The sequence below is a fragment of the Battus philenor genome, unplaced genomic scaffold, assembly GCF_028537555.1.
Source record: "Battus philenor isolate CCGP_79_NKW_IND1 unplaced genomic scaffold, ilBatPhil1.0.hap1 SCAF_20, whole genome shotgun sequence".
In the NCBI taxonomy this organism is placed as follows: domain Eukaryota; kingdom Metazoa; phylum Arthropoda; class Insecta; order Lepidoptera; family Papilionidae; genus Battus; species Battus philenor.
In genome coordinates, this window is record NW_027181683.1 from 9,758,241 (window position 1) to 9,778,094 (window position 19,854).

Here is a 19,854-nt window from a genome sequence, read left to right on the forward strand (position 1 = left end):
CCTAAGTGTTCATATGGATGTGTGTTATTCTGTAATTATAATTAAAGAATTGAAAAATTAAACCTGTTAAAATTTAATTACAAACCATTTAAAGAAACCGATTGACTACGTTATTTTTTTTAAACGACTTAACGTAAATATTTCTAAACGATTGTATATTAAGTCAACAGTGTCTTTAAATTATTCAGGTGGACGTTAATATCTGAGACAGAGTTATAAACTAATAAAGATATTAGCGATCATATGTATTGAATATTATTGCATTGTATTGTACTGTATTCTAACTTATATGTATTTTATTATTTGTATGTATTTTATTGTATTGCCATCATCATTTCAGCCGTAGTACTTCCACTGCTAAATATAAAATTCCCCCATAGATTGTCAAAAGGACTGATTGGACACGACCCGCATCCAGCGTTTTCCAAAGAACTTAAGTCATGTTAGCGACTCGAATCATTAATTGATAGCAAATAATATATTCACCCCTTTAAACCTTTTACATCTATAAACAATATGCATACAAAATTATCTAAGGATATATAAATATAGCACTAAAAACACAACATTTAAGTGTTTAAGTCCAATGTCGCAGAGAGAACGATAAGGGAACAAAATGAAATTAGGCAAAACAAAGAAACAACTAATTTTAGAACTAAATCATGTTATTGTTTTGCCAATATTGGAAATCAACAATAATAATTGTAATTTTAATTATAAATCTTTATATTTAATTATAAAAGTAATTTTGTCACTTACTTCAATTATATGATACTTGATTATTTTCACTCCCGAAGTAGTTCTCATGCTTGTAGTGAACATAACTTCTGCCTAAAATTATATATACAATATTAAATCCGAAATAACGTTGTGGAATATGGTATTAATTTTCGTCATCACCACTATCGCCTCCGTGGCGCAATTGGCTAGCGCGTTCGGCTGTTAACCGAAAGGTTGGTGGTTCGAGCCCACCCGGGGGCGTTACTTTTATCTATTTTTTAATAGACAATTAACAAAATCTTCAAAAATATATATTAAAATAATATTATATTAAAATAAATATTAATCTCATGGAAAATAAAGAAAAAAAAATATGAAGAATTTGTGAAACATTTAACCATTTTGTAAAAATTTTCTACTATTCTACAATTTTTACATGTGAATATCTATTTGATACACAAAGTCTTATCAGCCATGTAAAATTGTCTACTTAGGCAATTTAAAACGACAAATTTAAGATGTTTATTTTATCGTCAAAAATTATTTGTTTATATATTAGAATTAAAAAATATAAAATTAATAAATATGTAAATCGTATATACAAATTTTAATGCATAATAAAATCAAACAAGAAAATAACAGAAAAAGGAATTTTTCTATAAATTTTAATGAAAAGTTTCTGATATAGGTATCAATATCCGTTTGAACGGTGGTCATTTTTATTTATTTGATATGTTGATTACAGAAAGCCAATAAAATAAATTCAATTTTAGAAAAAATGGGCGGGTCTCATAAACATGTTTAACAGGGCGCAACCGGCTCGCGGGTCGAGTGTTTATCATCCCTGCTTTAAACAATAAATATTCGATGACATATGATAACTTGGTATATATGTATGATATTATTAATATGTGTAAGAATAGTAACGATGTACACAAAGTTAATATTAGAAATACCATAATTTATATACGTTTCTGTAGGCTTCATATAATTTTAAACTTTTTTTGAGTGTGTACGGTGTTACAATACAGTTTATTGTATTATCATTTAAAAAATTCATGAGGTTTTTTTTTCTTTAAATAAACCCTATGATATTTATATCACTATAAAGTTTAAGTATGGTATGCTTTATTATATATTTAGAATTTCTAATAAGTGGCCTCAAAAATTGAGTTTTTCGTGTGCTATTCCCAGATCAGGGCGCTTGTTTAAAATTAAAAGAGTACATTATATGAGAGCACAATCTGATCTAGTTTCTATCAAAACGAGGACTTGTGACTTTCTTCTCATGGTATAAATGTCGCGATCTCAAATAAGTGATATGTAAAAAATGATAAATAAATTGATTTATATTTCATTAATATCATACTAACCACATTGGGGCATCCCTCGACAACCATTCTATTAAGGTTTGGGTAGAAGTATCGACATCGAGCCAGTGCAATGAAAGCATCGCGCATGTCATCAGTGAAAGATTTGTATACTCTGCATTGATAAAACAAACATTTAAAAGTGTATTTAGAGGAATAATGTATCAATCAATAAAAACCTGACAAGAAACACGATAGTTACTCTTTCAACGCCAATTTGACATTCTATTACCGTAATAAATCGTCTATTTGTTATGTGAAAATCAGCACTATACTAAGCCCAGACATTCGAACTATAGCTAGTTGATGAGAAACTTTCTTGCTTAAACTGTCCAATAGCTACTGCTCCTTTAAACCTTTTTTTCTCTCAAAAGGAAATTCTACATAGTAATACCATTCCGTTGCGGAGGCTACGAAAGTGTAATACTGAACTCCTACCAGCTAAAATCCCACGGTCTCCTTTGACGCCTTTTATCATAGATATGAGAACGCTTTTGCAGACTACCGGAGTTTCAACGGCTGTTGCCTAATGCCTTAACGTCATAGGGCTAGCTACAGCCCACATCTGTTGCCGAGTTCATGTTACAGGGTTCATGGAGGGCATGGTACTCCAACTGCTGACTGCTGCTCCAAATACTTGTATGGATATGCCACGAGGACGATCGTATCGTCTTCGTCAACGTCATAATGTTTAATTAGCAAAAGAACCGTTATCAGATAAAAACAAATGTTTTATTATTGCGAAGATAGCAAATATTTTAAACGTTATATGTTAAAAGTGAGGAAAGATTCTATCATACCCAAAATACTAGATAATCTTTTAATAACAACACTATCAGTTAGATTAACCAATACATTAATTACGGTAGACGCTATGCGTCACCACGAGGTAGACCAACTACACCTTCATGGTTGCGCGAAGTTGCTGTATGCAGTACAGGACCGGTCATCATGTCGATCTTTGAGGGTCCCTAATCTTTGCAGTGTACATCTATCAGCTGCCATGATGATTTTAAATATACTTACGTATCTATGTGCATCGCTATGCTTCTCAGCTCTTTTCCCGTCGCCAAAGCGGTCCATTTCATCAGTTTCTTCCCCAAATTCGCGAGGTGGAGCCTGTTCCTCATCTGCTGCAGGGCCACCAGCGAAGGCATGCACGGGTAGCGCGTGACGCCGAAAGTGTTATCATCTTCATCTGTATAGAGATATCAGAAAACTGGTTAAAACAATCGAACAAAATGACATCGATCGTAAATACTAAAGTGATTTAAGAACGAAACACAGAGCATCATTATCATCGTCATATCAGCCGATAGACGTTTAATGCAAGGCTAAGGACTTACCTAAAGATCGCTATAATGACCGGCCTTGCCCTGCCCGCATCCATCGACTTTTCGCAACATAGAATTTTACACGAACACAGGTTTATTATAGACATGAATATTATATATTATAGAAAATGAATACATGTCAAACTCGATTTAAGTCGTATTATAAATATTAAATAATGAAATTCCACAAAATAGCGCATTCAGCTTCTATTACTATGAACTTGGTTTTAGTTAAGAAACAATATTGAATTTTAGAAATTTTCATTCATTAAACATTTCTTGAAATTTTTATAATTTAATGAATTCAAGAAATTATAGCTTTCTTAGTAATTTCCATCGTTTAACACGATTGCCTATAATTATAGCATTATTTACATAAGCATACTATAAATAAAAATATTAATTATTAATTGTATCGTAACAATTGTTAGTGACCCTATTTAAAAAAAAAACAATGAAAATACCTGTTAAGACTAAAATCTATCAAAGCAAAGAAGCAAAAGGCTATCTTCCGACGCACACTTACTCTATTATAACATATTTTCCCAATGAAATCTATTAAATATACTCTCATACTATCATAATAAAAATGCAATAATATCTACAAGCTAGAAGCAGTGAACACATAAAACAGTGACGCTACATCCATTCTGATTTCCTTCGCCACCTACACAAATTTATTATTTATCCATTCAGTTAATATATAACGTGGAAAACATATAGCAAACTAACACTTTTTAAATATTAACTAGTGGACTGGTAGCCAATTACAAGTTTTGACTTTTAGCACCCATATAGCTATTACCTTGAGCTTCCAAGTACTGCGTGCTATACAAAGATGGATAGGCAATGACTAAATATAGTTCCTAAAAAGTTGAAACTCAAGCATCTTTTTCTGCATACACACTGTGGACGGATCGACATCGAACCGCTGGCACACTTTATTAAAGCTTGCAATTGCAAAAATAATTCAACTGTTATTTCTCTAATTCAAATACGCTTTTCGTATATGCACGAGTGGCGTGAAACGAACTGATTTGCATGCGACATTTATATATAACTTCCCTAATAGTTCAGGACAATCATTTATTTTCTCACATATTAAAAACAACTGCATACAACAATAAAGGAACCAAACAACTGGTGAATCATTAATGAGTATAGTGCACGTTAAATGCTTACTCGTATGATTTTCAGAAGTAATTAAATGTTATATATTGTAAATAAAAATAATTCGCCATTTCCCGATACCAATCACATCATGCCTTTAGAACTAGATTCTCAGTCATTTATTTTGGAAACTTAAGGTCACATAGAAAAAAATTAACAAAATGTGAAAAACTTGAATATATTTAGAAAATATGACTATTAATCGAGTTAGTGTATTGGACAGTGTGCTGTGAAATTCGCGCATTTAACAGTTCACGCGCTGCAAATTTATATCGTAATTTAACACCTGGGCCAGTATTTATCAACCGTAAATTTAATTCAATCATTTCACATTTAAAAAATAATGTACGAACAAAATATGTTATATCTTTATATTGGAATCAGAAAGACTGATAACAGCTCGCAGTCAGTCTGGGCAGCTAGTATGATAAAGATAAATACTTTGTATGTTTCAAGAACGGTAACAATAAAAGCAGATTTCTAGACCATAAAGCATAGTTCCCAACCTTTTAAGGATCATCCTATTTTACAACAAAAAAAAATCAAACGCCTTTTACCTAATCGTATATTAAACCAATTTTATATCTTTCCACTATCTACTATCAGTAACCAATTAAAAATTTATCGTCACCAAGATAGTGCTTCCCGTAGTAGAGGATCGTAATTATTAAAGACCACTACAAAATAAAGATATTTCACTGTGATTTGAACGTTTGGACTCTATAGAACCCACGAAAGAATCCAGCACCCATTAGAGAGGCACGAAAATTGACGAAATCAGCAAAGGAACCTCTCGTCTCTCATCATCTACTACTAATAACTAAGCAGCGGTTTTGTAAACACTATATTCTTCGAAACAAAAATGCCTCTCGCTGACTTATCAAATAATATCGTGTCAAATTAGCCTTTTAATTTCAAATAATACTGTTTGACTAAAATAGAACATTCGCCCCTTTAGCCGTACAGTTGTTTAATATTTCTTGTAAAATCGTTTTAATATACCGATTTATTCAAATGACGACAGATTGTCCTATGATTTACTCTGTGGGCACTGTATTGAAGGTTCGAGGCATTACGTTTGAATCCCATACGTCGTGATATCTCAGTCGGGTGACAGCAAGCGGCTCATGCATAAGGATGCCGGTTTAATCCTGTATCGCTGGATTTGAATAACAAATCTTTGAATTTATGTATAGAATTTATCATAGGAAACTATGCGTATGAAGGGGCACCAAGCAGCATGCATTTACTTAATAGATCACTATCTATATTCATATAAAAAGGCAATTTATTTATGTATTTATATGTACAGTTCGTGTCAATAAAATATCATTCGTTTTTAGTTTACGTCCCTTTACTAAAAATTTCATATTAAATTAGAAAGCCGAATTCACAATGACTAAATGAAAAGGTAGAGTATAGATGATGCTTTCCTCAGTTTTAAAAACGAACACCGCACCCTATTGGTCACGCTTTAATATTAAACCCATTTATTTTGATTTATTTATCTAGCTGCCGACTTCGAATGGTTCAGTACTGTCTTTTAAGGTTGTCGTTTCATCCAATAGACACCCACTGCATGGCTTTGGCCTCCCACTAAGATATCTATGGCATAATTGCCACGGCATGGCAGACGGATTAGCGATCGCAATGAACATCAGGTATTATGGTACACAGAGGACGCTGTTGCCTATCTTTTGGAAACTTGTTTGTAAGCAGTTGCATTCCTATATAATTAATGCATAAAGTGTTAACTATATAAAATTGTATCCCCGGAATCGAACCCGCATCCTGCGATTCTAAATCTCAGTCCTCTGCCAAAACTCACATTCAAATTAATATTTTTATTCAACTAGGCATTTACTAGCGCTTTTAAATCGTCGATAGTTTTAATATAATAGATAATAAGTTGCCACCGGCTCGGAACGCTGATCTGTGAAGAGCTGACCAAAAACATAACAGATGTTCTTTATATAAAATTTAACATATTTTCTATGTTCTTGTGTATATTATAATATCATGCATGTAAATGAGCCAACAAACCAAGTTCCACACATTTCGATCTACAACTTACTATTATAAGATTTATTTAATAACACACTTTTAATTTACGATTGAAACAAAGAAAAGCAACGTCTAGGATATCTTGTGGAACTTTATTATATGTGCGTACACACCGATACCCGTGAAGGTTTTGTTAACTTTTTAAATTCGAAATTATGTCGTTTCATTTTCGAGGTATCAAAACTACCTTTTATTCATATTTTAAATTTATAAATAGATGCATATCACAGCAACGAGCAAGAGAACGTACGTCTAGATATCTACACAATACAACACAACAACACTAAAAATACCATCGTATATAAAGTTACTTTTTTTATTAATTATGTGGTAAACATACCTTTGCACACATTGGCACATTAGTTTTTTTTTTAATTGTTTAGAACTACAGTACTAAAGTATCGTACGTAATCGTCGTCGGTTCAGCCCACAGACGCCTGCTCTGCAAGGCTTAGCCTCCCCCCCCCCCCAAGATATCTATGAGTTATATATCATAATCGCCACGCTTAGCAGGCGAGTGGGCGATCGCAGTTTGGTATTATGGTGCGCAGAGGATACCGTTTTGCATCCTTTAAAAACTTGTTCATGCGCAGAGAGTAGATAATATAAATTGATATATAAAAGACTCACCTTCATCTTCCTTGAACATTTTCGGTTATTCTAGATTGATATGAGCTACTTTTCGTCTTCGAGTACAATGTTCCGTAGCCTATATAATTATATTTCAACTGAAAACTGTAAGGTCCTTGTTGTGCTAGTAGTCAATAAACTGCGTTTAGGTTGTGGATGTTTAGTTTTAACTATTGCAACACATTTTTTATTATTAATTTTGCTACATTTTGAAATTTTGATTTCCTGACAAAAATTTGATCGCTTGACAGATTGTTTTTTGTTGTTTTCTTCTTAAGTTTTTTCTGTCATTGCTCTAATATTAAAATCGTCAAAGAAGTTTTTAAATATCTATGTAAAAAAATTAAAACAAAAATAATAAATTAAGTATTAACATTCCTTGGCAAAATCTTTTACCATGCACGTTGTTGTGGAATACGTTACCCGTAAATTAAAGACATGCGACATATTTTTTTCACAATTGTGATAATCATGACGACATTTTATCCATTATTACACTTTTTTTTCGTTTTCTTTCTTCTCTCTTATACAAGTACGAACTTTATTTAAAGTTTTTTATTTATAGTTATATTTATAGCTATGTGTTATAATGTATTTATTAGAACATATAAATAAATATATGTTTGTATGTACACGTTAAATAACCGCTACTTGTGCTTCTATTTACATACTAAAATTGCGCCGAGCTCCCATAATAATTTTTTCCTACTTATTATGCAATAACATATGTCATTTTTCAGTTATTTTATATGTATTAACATTTCAGCCAATAAACGCCTATTTCAAAGCATAGGCGTTCTCCAAAGATCGCCACGATGTCTAGCCTTGCGTTGCCCGCATCCAGCGAGTCCCCCAAGCTTAATTATGTTGTGGGTCATCATAGTGGGGAGCCTGTTCACGCCGCGTCTACCAGCCCATGGTCACCACTCTAGAACTTTCCGGCTCCAACAACAGTCGCCTGCACGCGTGATGTTGGGTAAACCACGCGTACCACTTCCGACTAGCAATATATTTATCTGTAGATTATGTCATATTTTTACATCCGTAACTTAGTAGTTTATTTAATAATTAAGACTTACTAAATATTGTCAGAAACGCAAACGTGACCTCTATTTTCTCAGGTAGCATTAAGACGGAGTCTGAATCAATTAAATTTGCAATTTTCAGATATTAACCCAGCTCCGCGCCGTAATTCGCCGTAAGAGCGCGGGCCCCGTGAGGTTGACGTCTTAATAGGGATTAATTAATGTTATAGCTTCACGGAATTAGAAGACTTGTGCTCTGTCGTATTCCAGGCTTTCACTAGCCTTTGACCGCTGTTTCGCTCGCAGATGTTCTTATTCTGTAGTAAACTATAATACGTCATTTCCATATGGATTACTATAAATATTAAAGATGAAAAGATTAAAAAATAATCTTGGCCCTTTACTTTAATATATACTAATACACATATGTTTTATGTCGAAGAAATAACCTCAGTATATCCCATAAAGAAGCAACTCTAACATCTTTAATATTGGGAGGCAGCTACTCTAAAAGCGAACACTGCCAAGCATCTGGTTTAGCTCCTTGTTAACAATTGACCATACGAATAAAAAATGGTGAAGTGACTAAACAAGCGACATCTCGTGCTTCGTGCATGCTAATATGCACGTCATTCAGTCTCCAGGCGTAACCGCAATGAAGCCTTGCATGTCGACTTGAACTAGCCATTAATCGCCCAGTAAAGGAAAAAATGATTAATTCATTACCTTGACTCTGACGATTAACACATAAATTTATTGATGTAGGTGACGTGACCTACAATACAATCACACCCGGTACATTCAAATACAGCATCGTCTTGAGAGACGTACTTGAATTTCCGGACGACGCAACGGCAATAAAACAAGCTACGGATACTCTACGCCGTCATCGTCGTTATAACGTACCGGTCTAGTCGGAAAAGAGGCCGGATCGAATATCACAGAAGACGCCAACTTATCATACTAGAAAGAACCATTACTGAAATTTCTTTTGTCACTTCTCCCAGCGGTAACTTTCCGAAGTGATAATAGCGATATTAGCCGCGCAATAGCAACCAAATAAGCCAAGGTTCGGCACACTCGAACCCCCATTGCGTCGTAATGCTAATCTGGTTTTATCGAGGACTGACAGCCCAAGCTGAAGTCCCTTGTAGCGGCCTTTGGACCAAGTCATTCCATGGAGCACCTACCAAAACGATCTAAGTGTTCACCGGCATCCCAATCCGGTAAAATAGTAGAGCTGAGGCCCGAACCAAGGCTCCCAAGGAGCCCTCGTCCTTCGATACCTTAAATATAATATATCATAGGCTAGGCAGCCTATGTGCCCTGCCACCTTTAACAAGCAAAATCTGCAAATACTATTTAGGCTACAGAGACTGGTCCAAAAAAATCTAACATTACGAGTATTTTTTGATCACAATATACACGGAAGTATTTTTTCAAATTTGTTTTGATATGCAGTTTTTAGGGCTTTATGTTGTAATATTTGTGAACAGGCATGGTTTGATTGACAAGAAATCTATCACCAATAACAATACTGTTAATTTTAATAAGTTAAATTAAAAAAAGTTTTCACTAACGCGTCAACCTGCCTAAATTAACACGCCCATCAACTTAAAATGCAGGTGTCCCGGGGCAAAACAATGTACATGGGGAAGCGATGTACAGGTGATATACGGTATTGTATTTAACAATGAAAGAATAAAGATTTATTCTAGATTATTTTAGACTCTAATATTTGAAAATTCATTAATGTCTTCAATTTTTATATAACCTGCTGCTGCGCAACGAGCCACGAGGAGGACTATACACGGAATTTCTATGAGAAATCGAATTCAGTAATGAGGTGATCTCTAGAAGACCGTAATTAATTCTTCAATGATTAAATTTTTATCTTACCGGGTGAGGTAACAATACATATCAGGTAATAAAATATTTATGTACATAAGCGAAAGTAACCCACATAGCCTTGTGGTGGGCAGACCACATGGTACGTAGAATAAATGACAACTAGAGGCTTAAGATACTGGAGTTGAGACTTAAGACCAACTAACGCAGTGGAGGTCGTACGACCAACTTGGACAGACGGATGACGCTGGATGTAGACCGCTTCCAAATGATCTTATTAATAATCTATGGGAGGCTTATATCCAGCAGTGTTCGTCCTGCGCCTGAAATGATAATGAATTTGTTAGAAGTTTCAAACCTGTGAAGAACGAACCTCAGCTAGTTTCTGGGACGTATCACTGCGAGGATAATTTGAATTATGGATAGGAAGGGAGAGGAGTCTGGTAAAGGCTTTCCTGAACTTGCTACCCTTACTCCGGTCATTCTCCCTACATTGCGTTGGACGGACACCCGCACGGTAAATGCATGGAATACAATAAACTATATTTCTTTTATTTTATAAACAGACAAAGGTCCTGTATAATAAAAAAAAAAGGTTTTTTGATCATTATAGAGTGCAACAAATCGACATCAAAAAGACTAAATAACTCTATTAATTATGGTCTTCTTGAAACAACATAATATTTTCAAATATTTTGGCAGATTTTGGTAATTATATAGACCATATCCAAGAGATCCCTACCACTAGATAAAGACTGCTTATTATAAATGACCACTAATAACAATACACAAAATTATGAATTAACATTCCGTTTAAATAAATTTCTACCATAAATTAAGGAAGTTAAGGATTATTTTGCTGCTACTTTAAAATACATTTTAAAAAGTGAAAGAAATCTTTGTTTTTGTTTTAACCGAAAATATAAGTAAAGTGAGAGAATTGTTGGTGTTGGAGGCGTCTACTTACTCTTACTTACACTAATTTAAAAAAATAAAAAAACGGTTCAACCAAATGAAATATTCAAACAATCAAAATACCTCGATAGTTCTATGAATGTTTTCTAGTTCTAGCCCCACTGAATGTTTTGCTTGACATCAGCCTCTGAAAGTTCATTGAACCCGCGAGTACAGTCAAGTCCCTCAGCATAGAAAACTAGGGCTGTCGGTGTTCCCTTTCAATCGAGGTCCCTGTTCTATGATTATTCACGGCTTCGTGAATATCAATTAAGCGTTCTAGGATAATTTTTTTCACACCTCACCTTTTCACAGCGCCTATCTCTTTCCAACATCTCAAATCACTCCGCTCTGACACCCCAACTCTCGAAAAACAAAAAGAGCCTCTCAAACGCGACGTAACTGCTGCAATAATAATAATAATTCCCTTCATGTAAAATATAGAATATTGCAACCAATTTACGTAGAACCGCGGCGTCTCTGCCTCCGCAAGGTAAATTATTCCAAAACAGAGGTCGTGAATGGTATATTAGGGTTGAACAGGAATGGTTCTTTTGTAGAGTACGTGTCAGAAGTCTACAATGCCTATTATGCCCGTACAAAGACCTGCGGAACCCTCTTTCACACCTCTTAGCTTTTGATTCCGACGGTGGTTTCGTTCGCGTTATATTTATCTTAATTTAAGAGCAAGCAAATATTAATCAATATTTCATATTTTTACCTAATACTATTGCATCTTGCATAAAATTAAAAAAAAATGGTTATACATTAACCTAAACATCAATTTTCAATCTTTTTTTATAAGTTTTTTTAATTAAAAATATCTATTTTCACTTAAAAGTTATTTATTCAATTTTTTGCTTAAATTTGTAACAATTTTAAATAGTAACCTTTAATTAAATATAATCTGTTTTTTTTTTCAACTTCGTATTTCAAAATAAATTAATTGGATGTCCTCTTAGATCAATATGTTGAAGTATATTAGAGTAATAGACATTATCATTATTAACATTCCTTGAACATAACATTCTTTTATTTCTGAACACTACATGTCCCGACAGACTGTACTGCCAGAAGTTAGTGTCTATTGCATTTCATTGGAAAAAAATTATTTATGTGACATATTTCATAGTGATTATTTAATTTATTAAATACATTTATTAATTTTTCATATATACTTAAATCCTCTTCGATACAGCTTAATATTATTATAAATTTGTAGCACGTGAAGTTCAAAGGGAACTGTCAAAATGGCTAAATTTTAATACATTTTGTATTATCTGAACCATTTTAAGTTTCTACGAAGTTGTATTAACTTTTCCACAATAGTACTACACAAAGTTTTAGGATCATTATACGAAAAACGAGAATAAATTCAGTAGTCTTTCTCAAATTATGACCAAAGGAAATTGATATATATTTTTAAATGTACACATTTAAAAAAAGAAGTTCACATTACGCTGAATTATGTAACTAATTAATTTTTTCTCGTAATTTTTCATAGCGGGCAGCGATATTAAATTAAAAACGCTCACTCTAAAGCCAATTGCTTTACACGTCCGCATTCACACCTAACCTATCTCCGAGCGAACTCGAGAAGTGTGGGACACGCGCGCCTTCACAATTAATTTGTATAATGAACCTCGGTGCCATAAAGAAATAGGGGCGAAAGAACCTGCGTCGCTTGCTACGGGATAATTCAATAAAAGCTCTTAATGAGAGATCCACCTGCGTATATATGTGTGGTTTCATATAATTGGTCATGTGCTGTAAATGTAAATGCTAAATATTTAACATTTCTACGAACTGTTCATAGGTATGTCGTACTGCCATAATTCTCCTATGCTTATTTTAAGTAAATGACCACTGGGGCCTTCTAGTTCTGAAGTTGAGATGACGGATCATCAACCGCTGCATAAGACGTCCACTCAAGTGAACACATGACCTTGTTTAGTCCGTCTATTTGAAATCTACGGGGACGACCTATATCCAGTGGACGACCTAGGTCTGAAATGAAGATAACTCGCCTAATTTTTAATTTCCCGACAATTTGATATCGTCTATATAATCGGTAAAATAGATGGCAAAAGAGCGTGTGGACGCATCAAATCTGAACCCCCACTGCACACAATAATAGTTAGGATCGATGGCTTGACATTATACAGCATAAGATTGTGTGAGAAGTGTTACTACTCGGAATTGAGGAGGTTACAAAGAGTAGAACTTGTAGGTTAAATTTTTTAGAGAGTCCGTGCAACTATAACAAAAGATCTAGATGATTACGTATCGAGTTTCCTAAATAAAGCATTTTTCGTAAGAGAGTTTATACCTAAATTTGTTCGGAGTCTTATCAGTGCAGCTTTTAGTTCCAAACGTGACGACAAATATGCAGGATACTGATATAGGGTGATTGCTTATAGGTGTAAAAACTTAGAGAATGAATGAGCTCATTTATAAGCAAACAGCTTTGAGAAAACTTTACACCTATTTCCGATCCCTATGTGTGATGTGATGACTCCTAAACATATTACATAATTTTTTTATAGGAATGTGACGGACTAATAGCATATAAGTAGTAATCCGAAGGCTTTTTATTACTATATTATCATTACGTAATTTATTATTTTTGTAAAAATTGATTTTCGTTACTGTATTTTTTCACAGGAAATGAGCTATATCTCTGTTTTAATTTTTTAAGCTTTTAATCGATCACCCTTCATGAAGATTCATAGTGATTTAAGCCAGTTTCAAGTCCTGTTTGTAACACTAATAATAATTTCTAGTTAATGCGATACCGTCATAAATAATCAAGAGAAATATTATTTTTACAACTGAAAAAAATTGGTAACAAAATTCGATTTAAAAATAACAGAACCGCATAGCTCGCGTATAAAAATAGATTAGACGCATACACAAAAGTGACACTTAGTTTTTTACGCAGTGGCAAATGGAAATTTTACAACCGTACCACTATCGCGACTGAAGGATGAATTTTACTGAATACTTTTATACATTTAAAAATATATAAATTAATTAATACCAACTAATAAAAAACACAGCTTTTCCTCATATTTTCTTAATTTAATAAATAATAACATTTGGTTGTGGAAAAAAAACTTTTTTCAATAAAACTTATTGCTAGAACTAACCTTAACCGAATTGATATATAATCAACTTTAAAGTAATAAAAATTGTAATGTGTACTTTTCCCTTATAAATTTGTTATCTGCCCAATAGAAATTTTATTAATTAATCCAATTTATTCAATATGAAAATGTAAAATTTTACAATCATTTTCATGCCCTTTTATGTTTTTAATATTTTATTTACTTTGTCCATTTGGGTAATGAAAGTCAACCTTAAGTATAAAATAAAAGGACGCCATTTTAAACTTGCACCGCTACGCAGCTGACGTCAAATGCATTCCCTATTCTCTATATGAACGGTCAATCGGTGAAAATTTTCCATTAAAATAAAACATTAAAGGCTTCCGCTTCAGGAGCACCACATTGTGGCTGGTCGAATAAACGTTATATATATTTGAATAAATTTAAAAAATAAATATAGATTTATGTTATTTTGCTTAACCGCGGAAAAATTTAAATGGATCAAACATTCTATCAATAACGCTGTATCAAAACAGTTCGTGACATATAAGAATCGAAGGATAAAGATTGAATAAAAAGGCCACATCTGATATCAAAAATATGTAAAATACAATTGGTAATGTATTTACCTTAAAAAAACATGTAATGTTGAAGCAATAACTATCAAATATTAAAATTAATCCAAATAACATAGTAGTTATAAACTAAACCAATATATTCAGAATCAATTATAAAAAAAAACATACTTTTAAAAAAATGATTTCGTTTTTTGGTAACAGAAAAAGGCATACATAATCAACCATTAAAAAACGTAGCATTAAAGCAGGATATGACTTATTCAGTGCAGTAAGTTAATATAAGAACTATTTAACTTACCGAAAAAAAAACTATAAATCTGTTAACAAAATGTAAAGCTTGTAGCCAGATGAATAGAACGCACACTTTTTTTTAAGGCGTAAGATTGTTCGTCTAATTAAAGACGTAGTTACTATGGCGTTCTTCAAACCGGACACTAGAAATGCTTACGTAGTTGTGTCTGCATAGCTTAAGAGATGGACGCTGCAATGTCTCTGACAATTTAAAAAAAATAGACAAGCTCTCCCCATAAAGATATTATTAAAGAATAAAATTATTTCAAAGCATAATTTTAACGTTTGATTTTATTTTGTTGTTCTTAAAAAGTTTAAGTGAATATTTCACGATAATTTAAAATTTAATATTTTAGAATTATTTGCCGCAATATTTAACTTAAAACTTTTTTTATAATAATTCTTCGGTATTATTATTCCAATGTTCATTAACTACATTAATATTTTAAAAGCACTTTCAGAGTGTCCTGAAAGCGAACATCCATTAGTTTACAATGCGAGCGCGGACGAAAAAAATTAAAAAAAAATGTCGACCAATCATTTGGCTTCCCTCTTTTTAATGACACTTCGGATGGCTGCGTTCAGATTTATGCGTTTCGAATTAAAACAATTGAATTACAAAAGGAATTTTATCGCGGCTATTATCGTTTGGGAATACAAAAGTCATTGGTGGAGGAAAATGTAGTCCACAAATGAAGCGTACTTAAAAAAAATCTTGCATTTTAACAATTGATTACATAAAATCGAAGGCGTTTACTTTTTAATTTTAAAATGAACGTGACTTATCTTGTTATTCTGATGATTCTTACAGTATGGTCCGTATTTTGTTAATGTCATTCTTAGTTTTCTCTGCTTCAACCCTCACATTTTTAATACCAATTTTCCTTCACGAAAGTTTTTTGGTATCAGTCGATCTTCCTACAAAAAAGTATAGAAATCTCTTTTTGCAATCTATAATAAACAAAATTGCAATAAACAATAATAAAAGTTTAATAAACATGTAGCCAGGAGTCGCTTTGTTTATTTATCTCCTTTGTCTTATATACTATATGTACGATATTGTATAACTATGATTTGTTGACTCATTCACATGGTTGATATCATAATGTATACATCATATATTATTTAATTTTATTTAAAAAAAGAGCAACAGTTGGGTTTCGACCAGCTCTTCTGAACAGATCAGCATTTCTAGCTAATGGTAGCTAAAAACTGCTGATGGCAGTAAAACAATCGGCGATTCAGAAGTGCGTTTAAGTGCCTACTTGAACAAAGATATTTTATGTATTGTCAGCAATGTTTAAAATAAATAAAACATTTAACAAATTAAAAACATAAATAAAGCACTCATTGTAAACATTGAAGAGGATGGGAAGAGTTTATTTTGTTACACAGTTTTAAAATATAGCTACAAAGGTTTAAAAAGCGCTCTGGTCTGTGAAGAACCCGAAAAAAATCGTGGGATTTTTATGACTACTTTCACAAATATCCTAAATGCAGTAATTAAAGGTTGATAGGTAAATTAAATTGACTCAGAGAAATCCAATACGGCATTAAATCTGCTTGTGCAACTGTGTACAAAATATATAAGAATAAATAAATAAATGAAACAATTCTTCCCCGACCTTCATTGTCACTTATGTTACAGAGTATATATACATAGTGTCATATGTATAAACAGATAGTGTTACCCAAGATGTTATTATACGTAATACAGACCATTAAATGTACGCCAAGCTCTTTGTAAAGAAAAAAATATATCGCTTTCATTTAATTCATAAAAAAGAAAAAAAACTTTTTTCACAGATAAAAATTCTGTTTCATATTTAAAAGTCATTGAAAACATTTTATTTCTTTACGATACAATTTTAAACTCAAAAGAACGTATATATATATATAATAATAATCATAAATAACATTTTAATGGTCGCTGCCTATTGCGTGAAACGTAAGTTTTTCAGTTTTCAGTAATGGCGCTTAGCACGTTTATAAATAATAAAATAAAACAAGCACTTCGTTGTGGGATTCTTAGGTGTTTGCATCCTGTTATAAAAGATTCATTGACAAGTTTTAACGCGTTATAAAAAAAATTATAAAACACTTCCTCCATACGCACCACCGCATAGACAAGATGGCGCAAGCATAGCGACACTTGACATATTTCTGCTCAGTTAGATCAAAGAGCTAGGCTTTCTTTACATAAGGGGACTAGGGCTCCCCTTGCCTAGCCTAGGTAATACCTAGATATCCAAGTATGTGTTTCTAGGATATTTTATGTAGGGGGACATTTGATATAAAGCAACTTATTATGCGCGAGAAGGGAGTTGGCACATTCAACAAAGTTGCAGAGGGACATGAACGCTGTGGATTGAAAAAGGTTTTTACGTATTTAGAAATAATTGAAATGAACAGTAACGGCGAACAAAACTATGGCGTATAGTTCTCTATATTATTTGTGCCTGAAAGTCAGACTAACAAAGCACTACATAATTTTTGACAGACAAGACCTTTAATTTTTTTTAAATGTTATTTAAAATATAGATACATTATGATTAAAGGAGTTAATCATAAATAATTTTTGGCCATAACCTACGACATCATTAATTTAAAAGAATATTAATTTTAAACTTATTGCCTATTTAAAAGATTACAGGCAATCCTTCGAAATACAGCGCATCGAATAAAAATTTTTCGCGTACGTATTTTTTTATGAAATAACTTAATATTTTCAGTATGGCTGCTACTGCAAGTATTTCTCTGTCTCTATTCATATAACAAAACCATATACATATTATTCACACACAATTAAAAAAGAAATATAAGTTCATAACCATAATCGGACAATACATTATACATAAGTTCCGTCGGACAAGAGGAAACCACCGCTCGGGAGGGACTCGCATTTCCCTCCCGCATTAATGACGCAGCACTTTGAAAGAGGAGCGCAGTGTACTCCTGTGGAAGCTTCACGCTGCGGGCGTTGCAACATTGAAACGATCTGAATAATGTTCATAGAGATAATGAAACGTAGCACTTTGATGGTCAAGTTTCTCATTTTGTACACAGGAGAGAAACAATAAAAACAAGAATGATTAATTTTTTATCTCTTTATACGACAAAACAAACAAGGTATATGTCTTGACAATTGGCACCCTATAACACCTATATAACAAAGTGAAGAATTTTAAATTTTAGAAACGCTTTTTCTTACTGTATTATCACTACGTAATTTATTATTTCTGAATCCATTGATCAACAAATGAGTTTTACATTCACCCCTTTAGTTTTTACACATATAACCTATCTGAACCAACAAAGCATATGTCCTAACGATTATATATGTTACGGAAGTCTTTAAATTAGAAGGTATTAAAACATAAGTATATACATTATTAGTGCGAAAATTCAGAAATTGCATAATTTAGACCAAAACACAGTAATTTTAACACTTCCATTTATACATAACGATTATATTTATACATGTAATTGCGTTAAAAGGTAAATGTATAACTCATTTTTTAGCAAAATTCTTTAAATAATTTACACATGTGTATTTCAAATCACACTTTAGAAAGTGACCACTGTGATCTGTTACATTAATCATTGTGTTCTATTGAAAAACGACGGATCAATAACTTCTTCCGCAGTACAAATTCACCAGGAAGAGATAGTCAATAGTTTTAATACGTAATCATTAGAATTTTTATCATATTATCATTATTTATTATTTGGAAAACCATAGATCTTAAATATGGTATATCATTCATTACCAAAAAATGAGCTATACAATCATCCCTTTAGAGCTTTAACAAGTATCCTATATCCATACCCTGACGATTAAACATGCTACAAAAAAAATCAAAATTCAAATTTTTTATACTAAAGATTTTACCTACTATTAAAACAGAAATTTTACTCACAATTCAGTAATTGAAAAGTATACCAACAATAAATTATTTAAATTATTTTCCCTGACTATTTGGTGGACAAATGCCGCTTACAAACGATCTTATCTGAAATCTGTGAGAGAAGCTATGCCCAACACTGAACGTCTTACAAAGGAAATGATTACAAGCAACTAACCACTTTTACAGACTTCGTACTAACAAAAGTAATACGCAGTCCAATCGAAAAAAAAATAACACTGATTTCAAAATTATCAGTTTTTTTTCTGGTTAAATGTTTTAATAATAAACAGAATTTACAAAACATTCTTTTTTATATCACTTTGCAAGTTTTAGAAACATTGTTTACATTTTCATAATACTTTTAGCTTTTTAGTTTTTTATTGATATAATCAAAATCAAAATCATCACAAAATCAAAATAAAAAACAAAATGCATTTTGTTTTTCCATAAGAACCTTCTTCGTGGTTTTACTTTTGACTAAAAAATGTTTGACAAAAATTCTCCGAGATTCGCGCCATTCACGCCGTTCACGCAATACATGTAGTGATTTATTTTTATTTATATAGATACAAAGACAAATCAGTCTATATTTATCGATCTGCACTCTTTTTTGATCTTTCTTAAAGACCATTCTTGGTTCATAATTATCTCTTATACGTGTAAGAGCTATAGTCTAAAAATCCTTCGTCCTTTTTTAATAAATACCTCCATATAATTTAACCCAACTGATTGAAAACATCCGTACGAAATTTCGTAAAATCAGTTCTTAGTAATATTTCATGCAGATTTCAAGACTCAAAGCCCAGTGGTTCTAGAATGAATCAGCACATGGGTGACAATTATAAATATATAGAT

General features: G+C 32.4%; 1 non-coding gene across 1 annotated transcript; it reads left to right on the forward strand.

Annotated features, from left to right (window-relative positions):
• The first annotated feature begins 907 nt into the window (after window positions 1-907).
• Window positions 908-981, forward strand: TRNAN-GUU (transfer RNA asparagine (anticodon GUU)). Its single transcript has one exon. It is a non-coding gene; the product is annotated as a tRNA-Asn (tRNA).
• The last annotated feature ends 18,873 nt before the right edge of the window (window positions 982-19,854 follow it).